Raw genomic sequence first — 23255 nt, 5'->3', positions numbered from 1 at the left:
AATTCTGCCCTCGCTGGGGATAGTGAGGCGCCAAAAAGGATCAATTTGACGAATATTAAAGGGGCTCAGGCGAGGAGCTCAGCTCTCACACGTCCTGCATGGACGCCAGCAAGCTCCGCCCCCAATACTTATATATTTATCCCCTAGCTTAAACTCATAAGCCCTGATCTAAAGAAAGGGGTACGAAAATGCCCAACTGTGCCTCATGAAGAGGTCCTACTTATAGTCCTAATCCCTATACTACACGGTTAATAGACGGGAGTCATTCTCCATCATTCTCCCTCTAAAAGGGCCGGAAAAAGTCGGTCATTACAGTTGTGTACCATGCGTCTAGAACATAACATTGTAATGGGGTTAACTTTGTTCAATATGTGCTCTTCCCATTTACAGATAACCAGGCTCACACAGCCAATCATATAGGGTTTTTTTAGGCTGCATGTATCTACAGGAAATTGCGAAGGTCCTCCCCTGTGTTCAACCCCCCCGGGTGTTTGCTATTTAACATGACAATGTACTTGGACTCTAATTGGCGTAAACGCTTTTCATTATCCCCACCTTTTTTGCTCGGTACGATCGCATCGACAACAAAGTACTTAAGATGGTTTAAATTCTGTTTATGTTCCTGTTGGAAATGTCGAGCGACCGGGTACAAAACAAGGTGCCTGGTATGGAAGAGCCACACACAGGTTAGTAGGCTTGAATTTCTTTAATGGAGGCTGCCGAAGGCGGGCTGAACATGAAGAGACACGCAAAATAAGTCCTTGTCCCCGACGCGTTTCGTGTATGGACTGCACTTAATCATGGGATGCAGACATTTAAAGGCGGGACGGCAAAGCAGTTTTTGAAGCACCTGGAAAATATCAGGCCCCACCCAGGTGGGCGTGGCCACGAACTGCGGCCTTCTGGAACTTGTAGCGTCCTCATCTCACCACAGTGGGTTGGGTGCCGTCATGGCAACAGTAACAAACAATGATTCCCATGTGGGTTGTGCGGCATCACTCTTCCCAGCCACAGTCTCTTTATACCCCCACAAGCAGCACCTGTTCCTGTAACCGCACCGCCAGGTTTGGCAATGCGCAGGTCTGAGCTCGCAGATGGGCTTCTTCCGCGGTCCAGGCGGAACCGCACAAATCCAAAACAACAAGGTGCCTGCTATGGAAGAGCCACACACAGGTTAGTAGGCTTGAATTTCTTTAATGGAGGCTCCACTCATCCAAAATATTTATTTCAGTAGTAGAGCTTTCCATCCATTTTTTCTATCAGGGCATAGGAATTTAGAAGTCATTAATCCAAATGCGTAAAAAATGTCAAACATTAATATCAAGTTTGTGATAATGTCCCATATTAGGTAACACTATATATAGGTAGAAAGACCTATCACTGAAAATAAAAATGTAAAAACAAAATATACGTGTGAGCATTCAAAAAAAAGCTTAATATAATATGTCAAGGTAAATCCATAATTACACATTCTCGGATGTTTGATCCATGTTAAACTTTAATTAAATAACTTATATGCAAACATTTACATATTATAATAAGCTTTTCTTTAAAACATTTTTATACTTGCAGGTAACACAGAACTAGTGGACATGGAGGAGCCCTCTTCAAGCCATGTTCTATCACCATCTAGGGGATCAAAGCAGAGGGCAGACATACAAACTCCTGCTACTGGTCATTCAACAAACACCACCAATACAACCAGTCTGCTTGCAGGAAACACTTCTGCTGTAATGAGAGTGTCCGTTGGCATCACTGCCCCTGCTACTGCTGCAACCACTGCTTCTGTACCTCATCAAGATCTCCTGAAAGTAAATAAACTACCACTGTAACCTAAGTCAGCCAATTGTACCTTCTCCCCTTTCACAATCAACTGGAGAAACACCCAGACAAGAAAAGGCATGGGGAAATGTTTTATTACTCTGGTGAGATTCATGTAATTTCCAATTTTCCCTTCATGCGAAATTCCCCAGATTACTTGAAACGTCAGACTATGCAATTTTACCTAATTTTTAACACGAGAGCCTCATTTATTCAGAAAATATCTCACCTTGAATTTGGTTTTCCTTGAACCAGTCCATGCAGGTATCTAACAAGCAAGTACTTACGTGACAAATTCACACTAGATAACTGCAAATGAAGTTTCACATTCAAATTGTAATTTCATTAAATTTGCATAAAATTCTGGAAGATCTCATGGGAAAAATTATGTAATTTCACCCCCACTTAGCAAGAAGTGTATGAGAAGGAAGTAGAGGATATAGCAATTCTTGACATATGGCCTGATATTTCTTCTGGGAGTGCTCTTGCAGAGGATAAAAACACTCAATCACCAACCACAGTACCACGTACTCCTGATGGTAGCAGTGGTAACACTGCGCCACATACTTTGTAACTAATGTCCAGCAGAATCTCTGCAATAGAGGCCGGTCATGTTCAGCTTCTGAAAACACTTCCAGAGAGTCAATGGTAACCACAGTAGTGGGTGGCCGTCAACTCCAAACTCTGACCACAGCCCAGCAAAAGGGGCTATTAATATTCCACATGATATAGCATCCGGACGTGCTGTGAGTTGCATACAGGACAAAAGCAATGCATGGTGGGCAAAGATGAACAAATAGGGAATAGATGGGCAAAGCACACTATTATCTAGTCAGTTAGAGAATTTACAAGACTGGTATTGGATGGTCATGTGGCGATTTTAAGGTTCACTGGAAGCACATACCCAAGAAATCTATGATCCTCACATTCAAATATTTTAATCCTAGGTAGCGATTAAATTAAGATGTCAGGGATAATCCATACTTTGAAGTTAAGCTGCCTCCTAAACTGACAATCACTGAAGTCCCTTGAACCTAGCAGAGCAATCTCTAAAAGAAATGCTAGGTCAGTCCTGCCACTTTATGTGTGGCATTGGCAATCATGTACTGAAGTCAGATCTTCTCATATGAAGGGGGGTTCTGTACTCTCAGGAGGATTACAATTTGTTTTGGGGGGGTGGGGAGTTTCATATAACACACACTAGACCTGAAGGTATCAGAGCTCTTTACATGAGTACCAGTTGTGTTACATCGGGACACGTTCATTTTTGTTAGGCACGGGGAGATTAAGAAATTTACCCAGAATCACAGGATGTTGAGCGTCCCTACTAAGACTCGAACCCGGATCCCCTGCTCCAAGGTGGACAGCATGAGCCAGGGACGCCTGCCAATTTGGGCTTCATGCTGTTTTCTAGCAGCACTTGAGATATGTACACTAAGAGTTCATCAATTCATGTGTTAGCAACTATAGCTCTTTTTCTCACATGAGGGACATTTTTCTTGTTGTCGTTTACTCAAAGGTAAGAATACTCCTGCAGTAGATTTAAAGGAATAGAACAACTAAATCTATTTTATCTTGTTTACACTATTAATCGAAGAATACAAGTTCTGGATTCTTATAACAATGCAGTATGCTAACATACAACCCAAAAATCATAACAAAGAAGACAGTTGTTTCAGTACCATTTCAACAGCAGGATCCAGGGGACTTTAAGAGAATAAAGTCTGACATATCTGCCTATAGCTCATGAACCATCACATTAGCACTCACATGAAAGTTTCATTACCTTCTTTGTATTTACACAAAATCATGTGGCGGCTTTCCGCTGTTCCGGGCGCCGCCACGGGACACATGCAGGCATCGGGATACTCACTTCCGGCCGAAAGTGGTGTCCCGGTCTAGTCCTCCACCTCACCGCCTCACCAAGCACTTCTGGGGGAAAAACGCTTAAAATGCGTGCAACCCGCCGGATCGGTGCTTCTGATACTTCTGTACTTGCAGAGCCCAGCAGACGTCGGAGGTCCGGTCTTTTGCATTCCTACTCGTCAGGAGGGACGGCTACTCTTCGAGTCACGGTAACGTTTCCAGGGCCTCACGCGTTACGTGACCTCTTGCCGTGTTTTGAGATAGAGATACAGCAGCGCAGGAGCGTTTTGACATTGCTGTACTTGGGTTTTGCCATTGTTCGCTGTTACTTTTCTGCCTTTATTCGTAGGCTTGGCCGTGGCGCAGGAGCGCTACTGCCAGTTTCATTTAAGAAGCGCAGGAGCGCTTTGACATTGCTGCACTTGGTGTTTCTTTAGGTTAGGCAAACGCGCAGGAGCGCTTTGACATTGCAGTACTTTGTTCTTCCTTTAGTTTTTGGCCGTTGCGCAGGAGCGCTACTGCTACTTGCCTTCACGCATTCTGCGTGGGAATGCTATACATCGGGCCGCGCTATAGCGCTTACCCTGGAGTTCCTGTTTGTAACACCCCAGGCGCAGAAGCGCCTTCCTTTGTTTCCTTTGGTTCTTTGGTGGTTCCGGCGCAGTAGCGCCTCTTTTCGTTTTCCTTTCCAAGGCTTTAAGGCTCCTGGACACTACGTCATTACCCTCTTCATTGAGACAACCCGAGCAACAACTAATGGTGAGTGCCAGGGACAGGGGCTCCTGTCTGCATGTGTTTTGTGGGGTGTTTTAGGCGCAAGCGTAGTGCTAAGTCCTAATTCGGTCTTTCTTGTTCCCTCGGCTGTGCCAAGACCCTATCCAACGTCCCTACCACCAAAGGCCACTTCTCTTGTTCATTTGGCCCCCCTCCCTGGATCCATCCCGTCCTTGTCGGGTATTACTCCCCGCGGGGGTTGGTTGGGATCAGGGGCAGTGGTTTCTGTTGTCTCTGCAGAATTACTTCACAAGCCCAGGTGAGTCTTGTGGGGTACCTGACAGAATCAGAAGCCCACGTTCTTACATTCTGCCCAGACGACATGGGAGACCCGGAGGTAACCCTGCAGGACATAGCAGCCTTGCTGGCTGCCATGCAGGCAGAGAACCTCAGCTTACGCCAAGACATGACGGCCCTACAGGGCCAAGTGGCGGCTGGCTTCACCAACCCTTGGGGAACAACTCCTAGTCCCAGAGCCCGACAAGAGGGGTTGCTTAGACCGCCTACATTCACCTTTGGAGGGTCCTCCTCTGCCACCGGTCAGGACACGGCTATCCAGGTCATCACGCCTCACCCGGTGCAACTGGCTCCACCCGAACGCTTCTATGGCGACAGCACCAAGTATGGCGTCTTTATCCACCAATGCCATCTGCATTTCATGGCCAGAACAGCTGCCTTCCCTGACGATGCATCGAAGGTGACATTCATTCTGTCCTACATGGGCGGGGACGTCGCGCAGTTGTCCATCTCGCTGGTAGAAAACGACGACACCATGCTAAACCACTTGCCAACATTCAAAGAGACCATGCGACGGATGTTCGGTCGCCGTACGTTTGTACAAGCCGCAGACAACCAGCTGCTCGGGTTAAAGCAAGGAAACAGCGACCTGCTCCACTATATCACGACCTTCAGCTGCCTAATCATCTAAGCACAGTGGCCTGAGGACAAAAAGATGTCAGTGTTTTACCGAGGGTTGAGGGATGACATGAAGGACCTTATTGCCCAACACCCCGACCCTCCAGACATGATAGGGCCGTTCATCGACATGGTGGTCAAGATGAACTTCCGGTTGCAAGAGAGGAAAACCGAAAAAGGGAAAAACAGCAACAACCGTTTTCTTCCGTTTGCGGAGAAGGCCTCCGACAAAGGCAAGGAGGATGCAACCTCGCCTAGCGACACCCAGGAACCAATGCAGATAGGCGGCATCAGAGGGGCCCTAACCAGTCAAGAGAGAGAAAAAAGGAGGAAACAGAACCAGTGCCTCTATTGCGGTAAGAGCGGTCACTTCGTCAGGGAATGTCCCGGTGAAACCAAGCCGCACACGGAACAAACGGCCTTTCGCCTTGCCCATAGACAAAGGGAACAAGGTGGGAAACGAGACAACCCAGTAGACATGGGGGTCCGTCCTCTGGGGTTTTCTTCCTGCACTACAGCGATCCCTGCAGTCTTCAATGGCAACCATCACATAGGCATGGAAGTGACCTTGCAGAACCAAATAGGTGCCACTTGGAATGTCATTGCGATGCTAGATTCCGGTGCCACCGGCAATTTTATCGACACCGTCTATTCACAAACCCTGGGAATGAGCACGGTGCCTAAAAAGCAACCAGAAACAGTAAAGGCAGTCGATGGTACGGATCTGACCTCCGGTCTCATCAGGCATCAGACCGAAGCCATGACTATGTGCTTCATGAACAACCATGCCGAAGCCATCAGCTTTGACGTCATCGATGCACCACAGTTCAAGGTCATCCTGGGCCTACCATGGCTGGTACATCACAATCCCCTAGTCGACTGGGTTTCTCGGGTTATCTGTCTGGATTCCGAATACTGCTGTAGCACCTGCTACAAGGAGGACGACCTGCAGGGCATCCGGTCCATACAAGCCCAATCGTTACCGGTTCAAGGCACGGGAATGGTAACCCAAGCCGAAGTACCTGAGGTCTATCGGGATCTGGCAGACGTGTTCGACAAAAAGGGAGCCAACACCTTACCACCGCATTGTTCCTTTGATTGTCGGATCGACCTCATACCCGGTTCCACGTTGCCCTGCAGCAGGATCTATTCGCTTACAGAAAAAGAGAACGTCCACCTACGTACCTATTTGGACGAGTACTTGGACAATGGGTTCATCCGCCATTCCAGGTCCCCTGTGTCATCCCCTGTTTTTTTGTGTCATAGAAGGAAGGGGACCTGAGGACTTGCATCGACTTTAGGGCAATGAACACCATTACGGTAAAAAACCGATACCCCCTCCCGCTCATCTCCAACCTCCTGGACCAAGTAAAAAACGCCTCCATTTATACCAAACTAGATCTGCGGGGTGCCTACCATCTGGTCAGAGTCTTGAAGGGTGACGAATGGAAGACCGCCTTCCGGACCAAATTCGGCCTCTTCGAGTACCAGGTCATGCCTTTCGGACTCTGCAACGCCCCCGCAGCATTCCAGTTCTTCATTGATGAGGTATTGAGGGAGTTCCTCGACGTCTTTTGTATCGTCTACATAGACGATATCCTGATTTTCTCACAGACCCTCACCGATCACGTGCAGCACGTGCCTTTGGTGCTACGACAACTGGGAAAACACCGGCTATACGTGAAACTGGAGAAGAGCGTTTTCCACGTTACCTCCGTGGAGTTCCTGGGGCATATCATCACCCCAGCAGGAATACAGATGGACAACAAGAAAGTAGAGGCCATCCTTCTTTGGCCCACTCTGAACTCCGTGAAAGAGGTGCAGCGGTTTTTGGGGTTTGCCAATTACTATCGCCGTTTTATCATTGGTTTCTCCGGAATGGTGGCACCTATCACACGCTTATTGCGCAAAGGACAGCGTTTTTGTTGGGACCAGAAAACAGACAGAGCGTTCCAGGAACTGAAGAGACGTTCACCACAGCTCCGTTGCTCATGCATCCAGACGCCAAGCAGCCTTTTGTGGTAGAGGCAGATGCCTCAAAGGAAGCTCTGGGAGGCGTGTTGTCACAGAGGGATGCCAACACCGGACGGCTACACCCGGTGGCCTTTTACTCCAAGAAACTACAGCCTGCAGAAAAGAACTACACAGTGTCAGATAGGGAGCTCCTGGCTATCAAGACGGCGTTCGAAGAATGGCGTCATTACCTGAAGGACGTAAAACACATGGTCACCATTTACACCAACCACAGGAACTTACAGTTCTTGCGATCAGCACGCGCCCTTACCGCCAGACAGTTACGTTGGACCCTGTTCTTTAACGAGTACAATTTCACCATCACATACCAACCCGGAAAGGACAACGCCAAGGCAGATGACCTCTCGCAGCTGGACGAGCCCGAGGATGCCGCCGAAAACACGGAACCAGTACCCGTCATCCCGGACCATCGCTTCCAGGGCGTAGTGGCCTCCTCGGAATTCCTGACTCAGCTACGGAAGGACACGGACGGAATAGATCCAGCGGTCCTTGAGAAAGGACACGAAGGCGTGGTGCGTGAGAACGGATTCCTGGTTAAAGGAGACAAATTGTACTTAGCGGGGGAACCCTATCAGCAACGAGCGATCCGTATGTGTCATGACCATGTGCTTTCCGGTCATCCGGGATACCACAAGACGCTTGATCTTGTACGAAGACAGTTCTGGTGGCCAACCGTAGAAACCGACACAAGAAATCACGTCTCCCGTTGTGCCATATGCCTACAAGGCAAGAACAGGTCAGAAGCTCCTGTGGGCCGTCTTCGTCCCATCCCGGTACCACCATATCCTTGGCACACCATTTCCATGGACTTCGTGGTAGAGCTTCCACTGACCAAAACCGGCCAAACCACGGTGCTCACCGTGGTGGACCACCTTTCCAAGATGGCTCATATCATACCTCTGCCCAAAGTACCCACCGCGGCAGAGCTGGCTTTGGTGTTCGTGAACAACGTGGTTCGCCTCCATGGCGTTCCTGAGGTGGTGATAACGGACCGGGGGTCGGAATTCGTGTCCCGTTTCTGGAGGGCGGTGTGCAGAATCATGGAGATGGACGTTCGTCTCTCTTCCGCCTACCACCCCCAGACAGAGGGGCAAGCAGAAAGGACCAACCACACCATGGAGCAATACCTGCGCTGTTTGTTGCTCACGGTCGAGAAGGAATGGTCCGATGTGCTGTGGCTGGCAGAGTACGCATACAACAACAGCAAACATTCGGCCATTGGGATGTCCCTCTTTTTCTGCCTCAAAGGTAAACACCCCCGTACCTCGGCGTGGGACGTTCCAGTGGATAGTCCTTTGCCTACGGTACGGGCTTATCACAAGACCCTGTGTCAGCTCTGGCAACAAGCCCGGTTCGAGCTGACCAAAGCAAAGGACACCTATAAGGCGCACGCGGACGCTCACAGGCAAAAAGAACCCACGTATTGCATCGGCGAAAAGGTGTGGCTCTCCATTCGGCATCTCAACGTACATGGTCCCAAGAAGCTGCTGCCTCGGTTCGTGGGCCCTTTTGCCATTGAGAAGGTGATCAACCCCGTAGCCATGAGACTGTCGCTCCCGGCTCATATGAAGATCCACCCGGTATTCCATGTCTCTCTTCTGCGTGCGGTCCATCCTGCCTGCACCATCTCCTCTCCTCCTTCTCCGGTGGTGGTGGAGGACCATGTGGAGTATGAGGTCAGGGCCATTCTGGGTTCTCGTTGTACCAGGGGCCGGTTGTTCTACCTGGTTGACTGGAAGGGTTTCGGTCCTGAGGAACGGTCCTGGGAACCCCGGTCCCATGTTCGTCATGCCCCTGTTCTGGTTTGAGCCTTTCATTTAGGCCACCCCCTATGCCCGCGCCCTGCTTCTTTTCTCTGACTCCCGGGTGGGGGTTCAGTTTTGAGGGGGGTACTGTTGGGTGGCGGCTTTCGGCTGTTCCGGGCGCCGCCACGGGACACATGCAGGCATCGGGATACTCACTTCCGGCCGGAAGTGGTGTCCCGGTCTAGTCCTCCACCTCACCGCCTCACCAAGCACTTCCGGGGGAAAAACGATTAAAATGCGTGCAACCCGCCGGATCGGTGCTTCTGATACTTCTGTACTTGCAGAGCCCAGCAGACGTCGGAGGTCCGGTCTTTTGCATTCCTACTCGTCAGGAGGGACGGCTACTCTTCAAGTCACGGTAACGCTTCCAGGGCCTCACGCGTTACTTGACCTCTTGCCGTGTTTTGAGATAGAGATACAGCAGCGCAGGAGCGTTTTGACATTGCTGTACTTGGGTTTTGCCATTGTTCGCTGTTACTTTTCTGCCTTTATTCGTAGGCTTGGCCGTGGCGCAGGAGCGCTACTGTCAGTTTCATTTAAGAAGCGCAGGAGCGCTTTGACATTGCTGCACTTGGTTTTTCTTTAGGTTAGGCAAACGCGCAGGAGCGCTTTGACATTGCAGTACTTTGTTCTTCCTTTAGTTTTTGGCCGTTGCGCAGGAGCGCTACTGCTACTTGCCTTCACGCATTCTGCGTGGGAATGCTATACATCGAACCGCGCTATAGCGCTTACCCTGGAGTTCCTGTTTGTAACACCCCAGGCGCAGAAGCGCCTTCCTTTGTTTCCTTTGGTTCTTTGGTTGGTCCGGCGCAGTAGCGCCTCTTTTTGTTTTCCTTGCCAAGGCTTTAAGGCTCCTGGACACTACGTCATTACCCTCTTCATTGAGACAACCCGAGCAACAACTAATGGTGAGTGCCAGGGACAGGGGCTCCTGTCTGCATGTGTTTTGTGGGGTGTTTTAGGCGCAAGCGTAGTGCTAAGTCCTAATTGGGTCTTTCTTGTTCCCTCAGCTGAGCCAAGACCCTATCCAACGTCCCTACCACCAAAGGCCACTTCTCTTGTTCATTTGGCCCCCCTTCCTGGATCCATCCCGTCCTTGTCGGGTATTACTCCCCTCGGGGGTTGGTTGGGATCAGGGGCGGTGGTTTCTGTCGTCTCTGCAGAATTACTTCACAAGCCCAGGTGAGTCTTGTGGGGTACCTGACATCATGATCCCCATCAAACTTGTTAAGTATGGGTGAATTTTGGGAACTGAGTACTTTCTACTGGCTAATCAGTAAGTGCTACCTCGTTGGGTAAATGTACAGTGCTTTTCCTGCACTACAGCTCCGTGGGGCCAGAAGAGTTGCCTCCAGTGACCATGGGTGTGTAACTTTGTCATCGCACCGAAAGGCGCCGGGGTCCCTCGAGTGAGCTGTCCATCGTAGTGTGTAAAGGGCGGGAAGACAGTGCACACCGCTAGTGTGTGGGGGGGCAAACGAGGGGCGGGCTTCTCTGCGAGTTCACATGCCTCTTGTGCGTATAAAAGGTCAGGCACCGATCACAGCAGCAGATAGGGAGAAAGAAGCTACTGGTTACAGGAACTGCACGGGGATTGCACTCGTGAAAGTCAAGGATGCAAAGGCCTCCATCAAGCATCATGGCTAATTTTCGACGGTAGATATGGGGAGAAAGCAGCCCTGCCCAGCCTCGACAAAGCGCACGATTTTTTGGGGCTGATTAACTTTGCCATTGCGCTGAAGGGCGCCGGGATCACTCGAGTGAGCTGTCCATCATAGTGGGTAAAGGGCGGGAAGACGGTGGACACCGCTAGTGTGTGGGGGGCAAACAGGGGTGGGCTTCTTTGCGAGTTCACATGCCTCTTGTGTGTATAAAGGGTCAGGCACCGATCAGAGCAGCAGATGTGGAGAAAGAAGCTACTGGTTACAGGAACTGCGCGGGGATTGCACTTGTGAAAGTCAAGGAGGCAAAGGCCTCCATCAAGTATCATAGCTAATTTTCGACTATAGATATGGGGAGAAAGCACACCTGCCCAGCCTCGACAAAGCGCATGATTTTTTGGGGCTGATTAACTTTGCCATCGCGCCGAAGGGCGCCGGGGTCCCTCCAGTGAGCTGTCCATCATAGTGGGTAAAGGGCGGGAAGACGGTGCACACCGCTAGTGTGTGGGGGGGGGGAAACAGGGGGGGGGGGCTTCTTTGCGAGTTCACATGCCTCTTGTGTGTATAAAAGGTCAGGCACCGATCAGAGCAGCAGATGGGGAGAAAGAAGCTACTGGTTACAGGGACTGCACGGGGATTGCACTTGTGAAAGTCAAGGATGCAAAGGCCTCCATCAAGCATCATTGCTAATTTTCGACTGTAGATATGGGGAGAAAGCACACCTGCCCAGTCTCGACAAAGCGCACAATTTTTTGGGGCTGATTAACTTTGCCTTCGCGTTGAAGGGCTCCGGGGTCCCTCGAGTGAGCTGTCCATCATAGTGGGTAAAGGGCAGTAAGACGGTGCACACCGCTAGTGTGTGTGTGTGGGGGGGGCAAACGGGGGGGCTTCTTTGCGAGTTCACATGCCTCTTGTGTGTATAAAAGGTCAGACACCGATCAGAGCAGCAGATGAGGAGAAAGAAGCTACTGGTTACAGGGACTGCACGGGGATTGCACTCGTAAAAGTCAAGGATGCAAAGGCCTCCATCAAGCATCATAGCTAATTTTCGACTGTAGATATGGGAAGAAAGCACACCTGCCCAGCCTCGACAAAGCGCATGATTTTTTGGGGCTGATTAACTTTGCCATCGGGCCGAAGGGCGCCGGGGTCCCTCGAGTGAGCTGTCCATCATAGTGGGTAAAGGGCGGGAAGACGGTGCACACCGCTAGTGTGTGGGGGGGGCAAATGGGGGAGGGCTTCTTTGCGAGTTCACATGCCTCTTGTGTGTATAAAAGGTCAGGCACCGATCAGAGCAGCAGATGGGGATAAAGAAGCTACTGGTTACAGGGACTGCACAGGGATTGCACTCGTGAAAGTCAAGGATGCAAAGGCCTCCATCAAGCATCATAGCTAATTTTCGACTGCAGATATGGGGAGAAAGCACACCTGCCCAGTCCGAACAAAGCGCACAATTTTGTGGGGCTGATTAACTTTGCCTTTGCGTCGAAGGGCTCCGGGGTCCCTCGAGTGAGCTGTCCATCATAGTGGGTAAAGGGCAGTAAGGCGGTGCACACCGCTAGTGTGTGTGTGGGGGGGCAAACGGGGGGGGGGGATTCTTTGCGAGTTCACATGCCTCTTGTGTGTATAAAAGGTCAGGCACCAATCAGAGCAGCAGATGAGGAGAAAGAAGCTACTGGTTACAGGGACTGCACGAGGATTGCACTTGTAAAAGTCAAGGATGCAAAGGCCTCCATCAAGCATCATAGCTAATTTTAGACTATAGATATGGGAAGAAAGCACACCTGCCCAGCCTCGACAAAGCGCACAATTTTTTGGGGCTGATTAACTTTGCCATTGCGCCGAAGGGTGCCGGGGTCCCTCGAGTGAGCTGTCCATCATAGTGGGTAAAGGGCAGTAAGACGGTGCACACCGCTAGTGTGTGTGTTGGGGGGGGGAAACAGGGGCGGCTTCTTTGCGAGTTCACATGCCTTTTGTGTGTATAAAAGGTCAGGCACCGATCAGAGCAGCAGATGGGGAGAAAGAAGCTACTGGTTACAGGAACTGCACGGGGATTGCACTCGTGAAAGTCAAGGATGCAAAGGCCTCCATCAAGCATCATAGCTAATTTTCGACTGTAGATATGGGGAGAAAGCACACCTGCCCAGCCTCGACAAATCGCACGATTTGTTGGGGCTGATTAACTTTGCCATCGCGCCGAAGAGCGCCGGGGTCCCTTGAGTGAGCTGTCCATCATAGTGGGTAAAGGGCGGGAAGACGGTGGACACCGCTAGTGTGTGGGGGGGGGCAAACAGGGGGGGGGGCTTCTTTGCGAGTTCACATGCCTCTTGTGTGTATAAAAGGTCAGGCACCGATCAGAGCAGCAGATGGGGAGAAAGAAGCTACTGGTTACAGGGACTGCACGGGGATTGCACTCGTAAAAGTCAAGGATGCAAAGGCCTCCATCAAGCATCATAGCTAATTTTCGACTGTAGATATGGGAAGAAAGCACACCTGCCCAGCCTCGACAAAGCTCACGATTTGTTGGGGCTGATTAACTTTGCCCTCGCGCCGAAGGGTGCCGGGGTTACTCGAGTGAGCTGTCCGTCATAGTGGGTAAAGGGCAGTAAGACGGTGCACACCGCTAGTGTGTGTGTGTGGGGGGAGGAAACAGGGGCGGCTTCTTTGCGAGTTCAAATGCCTTTTGTGTGTATAAAAGGTCAGGCACCGATCAGAGCAGCAGATGGGGAGAAAGAAGCTACTGGTTACAGGAACTGCACGGGGATTGCACTCGTGAAAGTCAAGGATGCAAAGGCCTCCATCAAGCATCATAGCTAATTTTCGACTGTAGATATAGGAAGAAAGCACACCTGCCCAGCCTCGACAAAGCGCACGATTTTTTGGGGCTGATTAACTTTGCCATCGCGCCGAAGGGTGCCGGGGTCCCTTGAGTGAGCTGTCCATCATAGTGGGTAAAGGGCAGTAAGACAGTGCACACCGCTAGTGTGTGTGTGGGGGGGGCCAGGGGGGAGGAGGAAACAGGGGTGGCTTCTTTGCGAGTTCACATGTCTTTTGTGTGTATAAAAGGTCAGGCACCGATCAGAGCAGCAGATGGGGAGAAAGAAGCTACTGGTTACAGGAACTGCACGGGGATTGCACTCGTGAAAGTCAAGGATGCAAAGGCCTCCATCAAGCATCATAGCTAATTTTCGACTGTAGATATGGGGAGAAAGCACACCTGCCCAGCCTCGACAAATCGCACGATTTGTTGGGGCTGATTAAGGAGCTACTGAATTTGAACTTCAACTCGGGCACCTGCTTGATCTATATCTGTAAGTGCTTCCTGTTCACAGAGCCTCGTTGTCAACTTGTAACTATTCTCTGACCCTGCTTCGAGGGTCAGAGCAAGGTCAGAGAATAGTTGCAAGTAGGCAACGAGGCGCCGCTCAGGAAGCAGTTACAGGGTTACAGCAGGTGCCCAAGTTGAAGGTAATTTCTTTGTAACCATTTTGTAAATGGTTACAAAGAAATTAGCTTCAATTTGGGCACCTGCTGTAACCCTGTAAGTGCTTCCTGAGCAAAATTCGTCCCGCTCGAGAATTCGCGGATTTTGCGGCGATTTCGCGGGATTCGCGGATCGCGAAATCGCTGAAAATCCGCAAATGGCGCGAGTGGAACGAATTTTCTGCCTGTTCCTTTCTGGGATGTTGTCCACTCTCCCAGGTGATAGGCAAACATGAATCACATTACTAATAACCTACCTATGTAATGGAAAAATACTTAAAAGGTAGATCAGGCATCATCTAACACCTCAATCGCTGATATTCTGCTTCTGCTATTAGTTTGGCAACTGTGGCTGTGTACTCCTGCCATGGCAATTTCCTCGTGTTCTTTTGATAAAAGTTCATATGCATCAGTAACCACTTGTGACTACTCACCAGATGCAGTTTATGGGGGACACATTAATATATATTTGTTTGTGTTCTCCAGTAATTTGTGTCTATAAGATGTCCATTTCCAGCTTAAACATAACATTATTGCCTAGAGCCTATGCACTTTTCCTGGTCTAGAGCATTTCACTAAGGGGCTTCCGAACTATGAGAAGGTTTCTCAGATGCAATGACTGCAAGCATTCCCACAGCTTTCCTGTTGACTCTTTCTGTGTGATGGGTCTCCTGGTCAATATAAATTGGGACCCTCTTTGTACACACCATATGTGTTTGCTTTTCAATGACCTCCAGCTAAATGTGAATTGGCCACCTCTAGGTGTCCCTAAAAGGCAGGGCTTTGGGCCATCTCAAGCAAATCAACTTAGGTTCCACTTATATGGAGCACAAAATACTGTGGGCTCTGTATAGGTTTTCCAGTTTCAGGCTTAAAACCCATGGGTGCTTCCCAATGATGTTTTATTCAGGCCTAAACATATACTGATGTCTGTTCAGTTAAGTACTCACTGCTGTAATATCTGGAAGCTATAGTTTTAAATTCAAATAGAACCAGATCTCCTCAGCTGGCATCATTAATGTCTGCCTCAAAGAATAACAAATTGCTATATAATATAAGGATACAAATTATTAATACTAGCAGTATTAACTAAACCTTTCTCCAACTTGATGTGGGGTGTACCATCGTCCCAAAAGCCACATATAAGGGCTTAGTCCTGTTAATTGTACAGATGTATCTTGGTATTTGGAGGTGTTTGATGTAATATTTTGGGGTCACTCTTAATCCTCCCAAGGTATTTTAAGGACTAAGCAAAATGGGAACATCAATTCTTCAAGTTTCTAAAGCCAAGTGTATAGCTGTAGTGAGTTATGTTATGCAGTGAGCCATAACATTTTAAAATATATTAAATACAGGCTTGCAAAATATTATGAGTTGAGCAAAGGTTTATCTTTGGCCTTGTAATAACAAGTCTCACTATCCCAATAGGCTCAAGTTTGTACTGTTTAAAATTAGTTATATATTGGACATGACATATATAAAATATTGCCTGCCAAATAGGTTCTCTTAAAACCATAGTTTGAAAAGCAATGAAAAAGAAAGTACCAGTTAAACCTGTTCATCACTCAATAATCATAAGAGAGTCTTATACAAACTGGAAATGTTCAAAGTTTGGGAAAAAGTGTCAGATATTTAGCTCATTAAAAACAATTGGAAAAGAAAAAGTAAATGATTGTCTTTCAGTGACACAAAGAAGAACTCTTGATGTTAAAATGTGTCAGGGCCATGGTCTCTTCATTCAACATTCTTAGTCCCCAGTTCTACCTTCAAAATCACCCAAAATAAAGCAAAAGAGGGAGTTATTTGAGATTTAATTTTCAACTACTCCCAATAGCTGAACTAAAGGCAGGCTGGAAAAACAACATTTAACTGCAAGTGCTGTGGTGATGGGACAGAATCCGTGTCACATCTAATATGCCCTTGTCCTGAACTGATGTTCCAACGAAAACTCTTATTACGTCCATGCTTAAATTGCATGGAGTAAGAACTATCAATACAGCAATTAGGAAATGCATAAAGGGGGAAGACATGCAATTGGTTAGTTAGTCAGTCATTTAGATTTTTCACTTTATCAGCTAGAAAGAAAAGACCAATTTTACATGCTAAAAATGTGAATTAATTTACAAAAGGGGGTGGTGATGAACAGAGTGTCTGAATTGAGCAGACCACTCTTACCCAGTCCAAAGATCAGGGCTTGATCCATCACCGTTATTTATCTCACTGCCCCATCCCAGCTCAGAACCTGGCTATATGCAAATCAGTCTGTCCCTGGCCCAGTGCATCATGGGAACAGGGCAGACTAAACTACCAAGCCAATTCTTTACCAGAAAGGAGACAAGCTACCGGGGACCGGTTTCTGGCATTTCAGCCTCTTCGGCCCGGCTTGCTTGAATCCTGATGGAGCAGTGAGAAAGGGACTCATGTCTGAGTATACCCTGCCACACCTATAGTGGCCAAAATCGATTTACAAAAGGGGGTGGTGATGAACAGAGTGTCTGAATTGAGCAGACCACTCTTACCCAGTCCAAAGATCAGGGCTTGATCCATCACCGTTATTTATCTCACTGCCCCATCCCAGCTCAGAACCTGGCTATATGCAAATCAGTCTGTCCCTGGCCCAGTGCATCATGGGAACAGGGCAGACTAAACTACCAAGCCAATTCTTTACCAGAAAGGAGACAAGCTACCGGGGACCGGTTTCTGGCATTTCAGCCTCTTCGGCCCGGCTTGCTTGAATCCTGATGGAGCAGTGAGAAAGGGACTCATGTCTGAGTATACCCTGCCACACCTATAGTGGCCAAAATCGATTTACAAAAGGGGGTGGTGATGAACAGAGTGTCTGAATTGAGCAGACCACTCTTACCCAGTCCAAAGATCAGGGCTTGATCCATCACCGTTATTTATCTCACTGCCCCATCCCAGCTCAGAACCTGGCTATATGCAAATCAGTCTGTCCCTGGCCCAGTGCATCATGGGAATTAATCAATTTTTCTAAATAGTCTTCAGAAGGCGTTTCTGAGAAAGACACATTTTTATAGTCTTTATCAATGTAGTTTACTCAATTCATGCATTTGTTTAGGACACTGGTCATATATAAATATAAATATATATAGATATATATACACACATATATATATATTGCTGCACTTTGTAGCAATTGAAATGGTTTTAATTAACTTTCAATAAACATATGTTGATTGATTGACACTATTGACACTAAGGACTACAATACCCCTCTGTTGCCAAAGTACCTTTAGTATCTAAAGTTAAAGGTTACCATAAGTACATTTTCAATACTTTGTTTTACTAGCTGAATCTTTGCTCAGCTACTGAGCTTCGAGCATGAGAAGCAAAAAGGAAATGGCCATAGTCCTTTAAAGCACTATTTCCAGTGCTATAACAGTCAAAATGGGATTATACTTAAAATGAACCTTGAACCACAGGAAAAGAAAAATGACTGGCAAGGATACACAGAATACAAACAACATGAATGCAGCTAAAACTTTAAAGCTCCACATGTAAAAACACTTATGGAACAAATAGAACCCCAACTAGTAGGTTGGAATGGGCATCATAATTAGAGAATGTGAAGAAGAATGAGAACCCAGAAGAATTGAAGAAAGAAATGGACATTCATTGATCATTTCTCCATTCACTCTCCAGCCATGTTCTGCACTATTACACTCCTATAACTCCAACACTAAGTGGTTGCTCGTTGAAAAATCACAATTACCTGTGAAGTAGATTAATTATAGAACAACAAAAAAGTTGAGCCAAACATTCCAAGGTCGGGAATGTAAATTTGGAGACAACTTCACTGGGATGATACCTGTGGGAAAAAAGAAGTAGCCATTAAGAGATTAGCCTCCTCAATTTCCAAGAACAACTTGTATCCTACTTCCCCATTACAGTTCATACTAACTAATGTAACTTCTCCTATGATGAGTCATTTATTCTATTTTTCCCTTTCTCTTTTTCTTTGTTCCTCCATTTTTCAATTCCAACTTTCCATCCTCCGCCCAACTCACGTTCAATTGTATCCCAGTGTGTTAAAGAGTTTTTACATTCTTTGTGCAAACATTTAAATTATGCAAAATAAATAATAATAATTGGGTCAAAAATGGGGTTCATATCAGTTAGGAAAATGTAAGTCTAGTAAAAACCAGTATTGGTCCAATATTTGCTAGTAGAGTTAACATGTTGCAAACTATAGTCTGCACCAGGAAAAGGTCCAGGGAATTACATCTGCCATGTTCTTGAGTGGTTATATTTTAGATATTAGGATCGGTAAAGAAACACCACAAGGATTAATTTGCTCAACAACAGTTGGTGGAGTGTCTAAGTGCAGAAACGGATTGCAGAGCAATATGGGAGTAGTTTCCTACTTATAATCCCTCCCACAAATCAGGAAAAGACTTCCAGTTGGGTTGCTAAGAGCCAGACCTATATGCAGCAAACATATTTAGTGTGTTAATAAAATAGCAGCACTGCATAGATAGAAATCTAAAAGACAAACTAAGACACAATCAGGCATATGAAAGTATTTCCTATTTTTAAGTAGCAACAATTCTGTCACGTGATCGGACAAAAATTGCTATGCAGTTCTTACCCTTTAGGTTAGTTTAATTCCCTCTTGCGCTTCACTAACAAAATCCTTATAGAATTTTTAATTCGCTTCCAACAGCAGGGTGGTTAGTAATAAAGCAATAAGCATAGTCTTAATTGTAGCTCTGTGGTGTTTTGGATTTTTATAGTTCTTTAAAAATACGTCATGAATTTAGGTGACCATATTAAAAGTTGGTTATTAAAAAGGTTATTTGGAATGGAGTTTATGAATCCTATACCAGCTTTTACTGGACATCAGTGCTTTTCTGTGTATCCTCGCGCTATCAATCAGTACTTAATTGCTGCTTGCCCAAGATGTTCAGCAATAAACCAGATAATTGTATCATTCCCTCCCACATAAAATTATAGAATTTATTTAAGGATATGAGCTCTAAAGATATAAAACTACTCATTTAATTCACCTTACTTTCCCAGTAGCTGCAGCTAGTTGAGCCACCAAGTTAGGGTTTCTGTATTTCTGGTTTCTGTATTTCTCATGCATGTGCCATTTTCTATACAGCCAGTCTAGCTTCTTTCTCACTGGTCCTTGGACTAGATGTATCAAGCAGTTTTCCAGTTGCACACAGCCCATTTTGCAGAATTGAACTGTTTACGACCAGAAAAATGCATTTTGGTATGTATCAATCTCAAATTGCGATTCGGTAACATATTACCGAATCGCAGTTTGGAATTGTGAATGGAAGGGATTTGTTTAGGGCATCCCTTCCTAATACCGAATTGCAGTGGCATGTAAGAATGTTTAAAACCAAAAATGTGGTCGCAAAACATTTGTGTTTTACCTTCAACTTCATGAAGGTGATAAACCAGTTGCAAATCGGTAGGATTCCTCAAGAGACCCCTTTTCCCTTTGAGAATGTAAATACAAATATTTTTAAGAGCAGGCAGTGGTCTCACGGACCACTACTTGCTCTTAAAAAATGAAACTGCAATATATTTTTTTTCTTTTTCCAATGTATCTCATTTTCCCTTAAGGAAAACTGGCCTCATTTAAAAAAAAAAGATAGTTTTATTAAAAAGCAATCACAGACATGGTGGGCTGGTGCCCTCAAGAGGCCACCATCCCTGTGATGACTGCGGTTCCTAATGGGTTGCAAATTGCATCCTACCTTACTAATAATTATGAGGTAGGTCTATTTGCGACCCACTAGGAATTGCTAAGGAAACTCAAAAGAGTTTCATACATTAAGAATACCAAGTTCTAAATTGCGATTTGGAGACAATTGTGATTAGGAAATCGGTATTCTTAATGCTAGTACATCTAGCCCTTTCTTCTTTAATGGTCACTTTCCACCATTATCCATTCATCACATGTAGTCTGTGCTTTGAGGATAGACATCCTTTAATTGTAAGAATGAACTTGTTTTATTTGACCAAAGCTTCTTCTAGGCCAGCTCTTTCTGGCTGATACATGTATAATGTATGAGAATAGCCACATCGTTGAGCTTAGAAGGGAGGCCTTAGGGTCAGGATTTGTGATTTTTCTTGATCATCTTGAGCCTTTTCGTCTCAGGTGAACACTTTGATTTTGTATCTCCAATACACCTTGCAGGATGGGAGGCTATTTCTTAATTAAACTCTCAATTATTTAAAATCACAGAGGAATCATCTCTCCATGCATGACCGTCAGAGAACTGGTAATTTTACTCCTGGAAAAAGCCCATGTCATGTGTCTTTAAAAAAATAAATAAAGTGGCAACATCTGCTTTTTGTTTTCTGCTTATGCGCCCCAACTGCATTTCAAATAATCATTCATTCAAGTGCACATTTATTATTGATAAAAGTGTGCTTTATTTTGTATTTTTACACATGTGTATCATATAATGTTTTGCTTAATTATAGGTTGATAGTGCATCAATTGTTCATATATATATATAAATATATATTTATGAATTAAATAGAAGTACTTTTTAGTAAGTGTGCAACAGAATAAATATGCTAATTCTTGCACTTTACACCATTAATCATGAGGTCTAGCCTTTTCATAATGATCACAAAATGTTTTTAAGGCTAGCATAGACACATATTTGAAGAGAGTTATCTTCAGCTGTCCTTGAGAGAGTCGATCAGTGAAGGCCATAAACTCCATGGAAGCAGGCCCTTATCTGTGCAATAAGTGGCTTGAGAAACACAACAACAAAGACAGAGACTGACCTTCCCAAAGTACAGAGACTAAATGAAAACAATTCTATTGTTCAGCTAACATATGCTGGTTAGAGGCCACCTAGAATCTCAGATTGGCTCTCTGACGAAAATGTAACAACAGGCTACAAAGCAGGGTTGGTCACCAAAGACTGATGGAATCATTTTAATAAATGATTTATTGAATACCATCAACAATGTTGCAATTCTTTTTAAATATTTTGTTTATTAATCACTTTTATTGCCACTGTTTTTTTTATAGTTACATCTAGTCATATAATCTGCACTAGGTTACAGCATTCTTTTTTAATAAAGTTTTTTAGATATATTTTATTTATTTATTTATTTTATTTAAGCAACTTGTAAAGCGCGTAAATACCCTTGGGTGTCTCAGCGCTGCGGACTAAAAGGAAGGAAGGCCATGGAGTAGGTGACTATTGGTTAAAGAGCCAGGTTTCCCATTGTTTCCTGAAGGCTAGCCGGGTAGGACTGGTCTTAATATGAAGGGGGCGCATGTTCCACAGTCTGGCAGTGGTGACTGTGAATCGTCTATAACCCCCTCAGGCTTTCTTGGTTCGAGGGACCATCAGAAGGTTGGCTGTTGAAGAGCGCAAAGGTCTACTGGGCGTGTATGAGCAGAGAGCTTTCTTCAGAAGCTCAGGTCCTGTGTTGTGGGTTGCCTTGTATGCGATGCATAGCGCATTGAATTTAGTTCTGCTTCTTATGGGAAGCCAGTGGAGCTGTCGCACCACTGTGGAGATCAGCTTAAACTTGGGGCTGCCTGACAGAATCCCGGCGGTCGCGTTCTGCACCAGTTGTAGCTTACTAAGGACCTTTTCCTGGGCATTAATTAGGAGGCCATTACAGTAGTCAACTTTCAACATTACCAGTGTGCTGATAAGAGTTCTGCCAGCACTGGTTGGGAGAAGTAGTAGGAGTATTTTTATCATCCTTAAGACGTGGAAGGATGAGGAGACAACTGCGTTGGTGTGGTGTGTGAAAGAAAACTTGTCATCAAACATAACACCCAGGTTTCTGACGTTTGTGATGGAGGTGATCCCAACTTGGCTGGCCACCATGTGGGCAGACCAGCCAGGGGAGAGATTGCCAAAGATCATCATCTCCGTCTTGTCTGAGTTTAATTTAAGGCAATTGTTAGCCATCCATGTACTTATGGCCAGCATTCCTTCTTGAAAGTTTGCCGCAACTGCCCCTCCGTCATTGTGTACTGCTAGCACTAATTGCGTATCATTGGCATACGATGTTAGTCCCGGCCTGTGGGATTTGATGACCCTTGCCATGTCTGACACATAAATGTTAAATGAGGTCGGACTCAGTGATGAACCTTATGGCACACTACACGGGTGGGAAAATGTTGGGAAGTTGAAGTTGTCCAGACTTACTAGCTGAGTCCGATTGGATAGAAAGAAGGACAGGAGGGCTTTGGCCCTATGTTTGATGACGATGGCTGATACACGGTCGATCAGGGTGGCGTGATCGACCGTGTCAAAGGCTGCTGATAAATCCAACAGCACGAGGAACGTGGCACCACCATGATCTAGTACCATCCTAATTTCATCAGATGCTTTGATGAGGGCTGTCTCTGTACCATGGCCCTTTCTGAAGCCAAATTGTGTGTCATCCAGTAGGTTGTTATCATCAATGAATTGGGCCAGCTGTGTGTTCATGATTTTTTCATTTTTTTTTGCTGGAAATGGGAGACATGCAATTGGCCTATAGTTTTTTGGTCTCTGCGGGGTCAAGATTATGCTTCTTTAGCAGAGGCTTGATGATAGCCTTTTTCCAAGTGGAAGGATAAGTGCCTGTGCGGAACATCGAGTTGCAGATGTTTGCTAAGTTGGGGCCTATCAAGTCAGGGATAAATTTCAGAATAGAAGGAGGGCAAGGGTCATTGGGGTATCCATATTTGACAGTGGAAATTAGGTCCATGATCTGTTCCAGTGAGACCTGGCTAAATTCCGAGAAAGTAGGAGTGATTTCATCGTCACTGGGGTCGTCAGTCTGATTGCCAGCCTACATTTGGGCTGAGAAGTTGGCATAGATATTGCTAACCTTTTCTTGAAAGAAACTGGCCAGTGAGTTGCAGAGAGTTTGGGTGACGTCCTTGGAG

Source organism: Lissotriton vulgaris, unplaced genomic scaffold (genome assembly GCF_964263255.1).
Source record: "Lissotriton vulgaris unplaced genomic scaffold, aLisVul1.2 SCAFFOLD_3740, whole genome shotgun sequence".
Classification (NCBI taxonomy): domain Eukaryota; kingdom Metazoa; phylum Chordata; class Amphibia; order Caudata; family Salamandridae; genus Lissotriton; species Lissotriton vulgaris.
The sequence above is the reverse complement of the archived record's forward strand: the minus strand, read 5'-3'. Positions refer to the sequence as shown.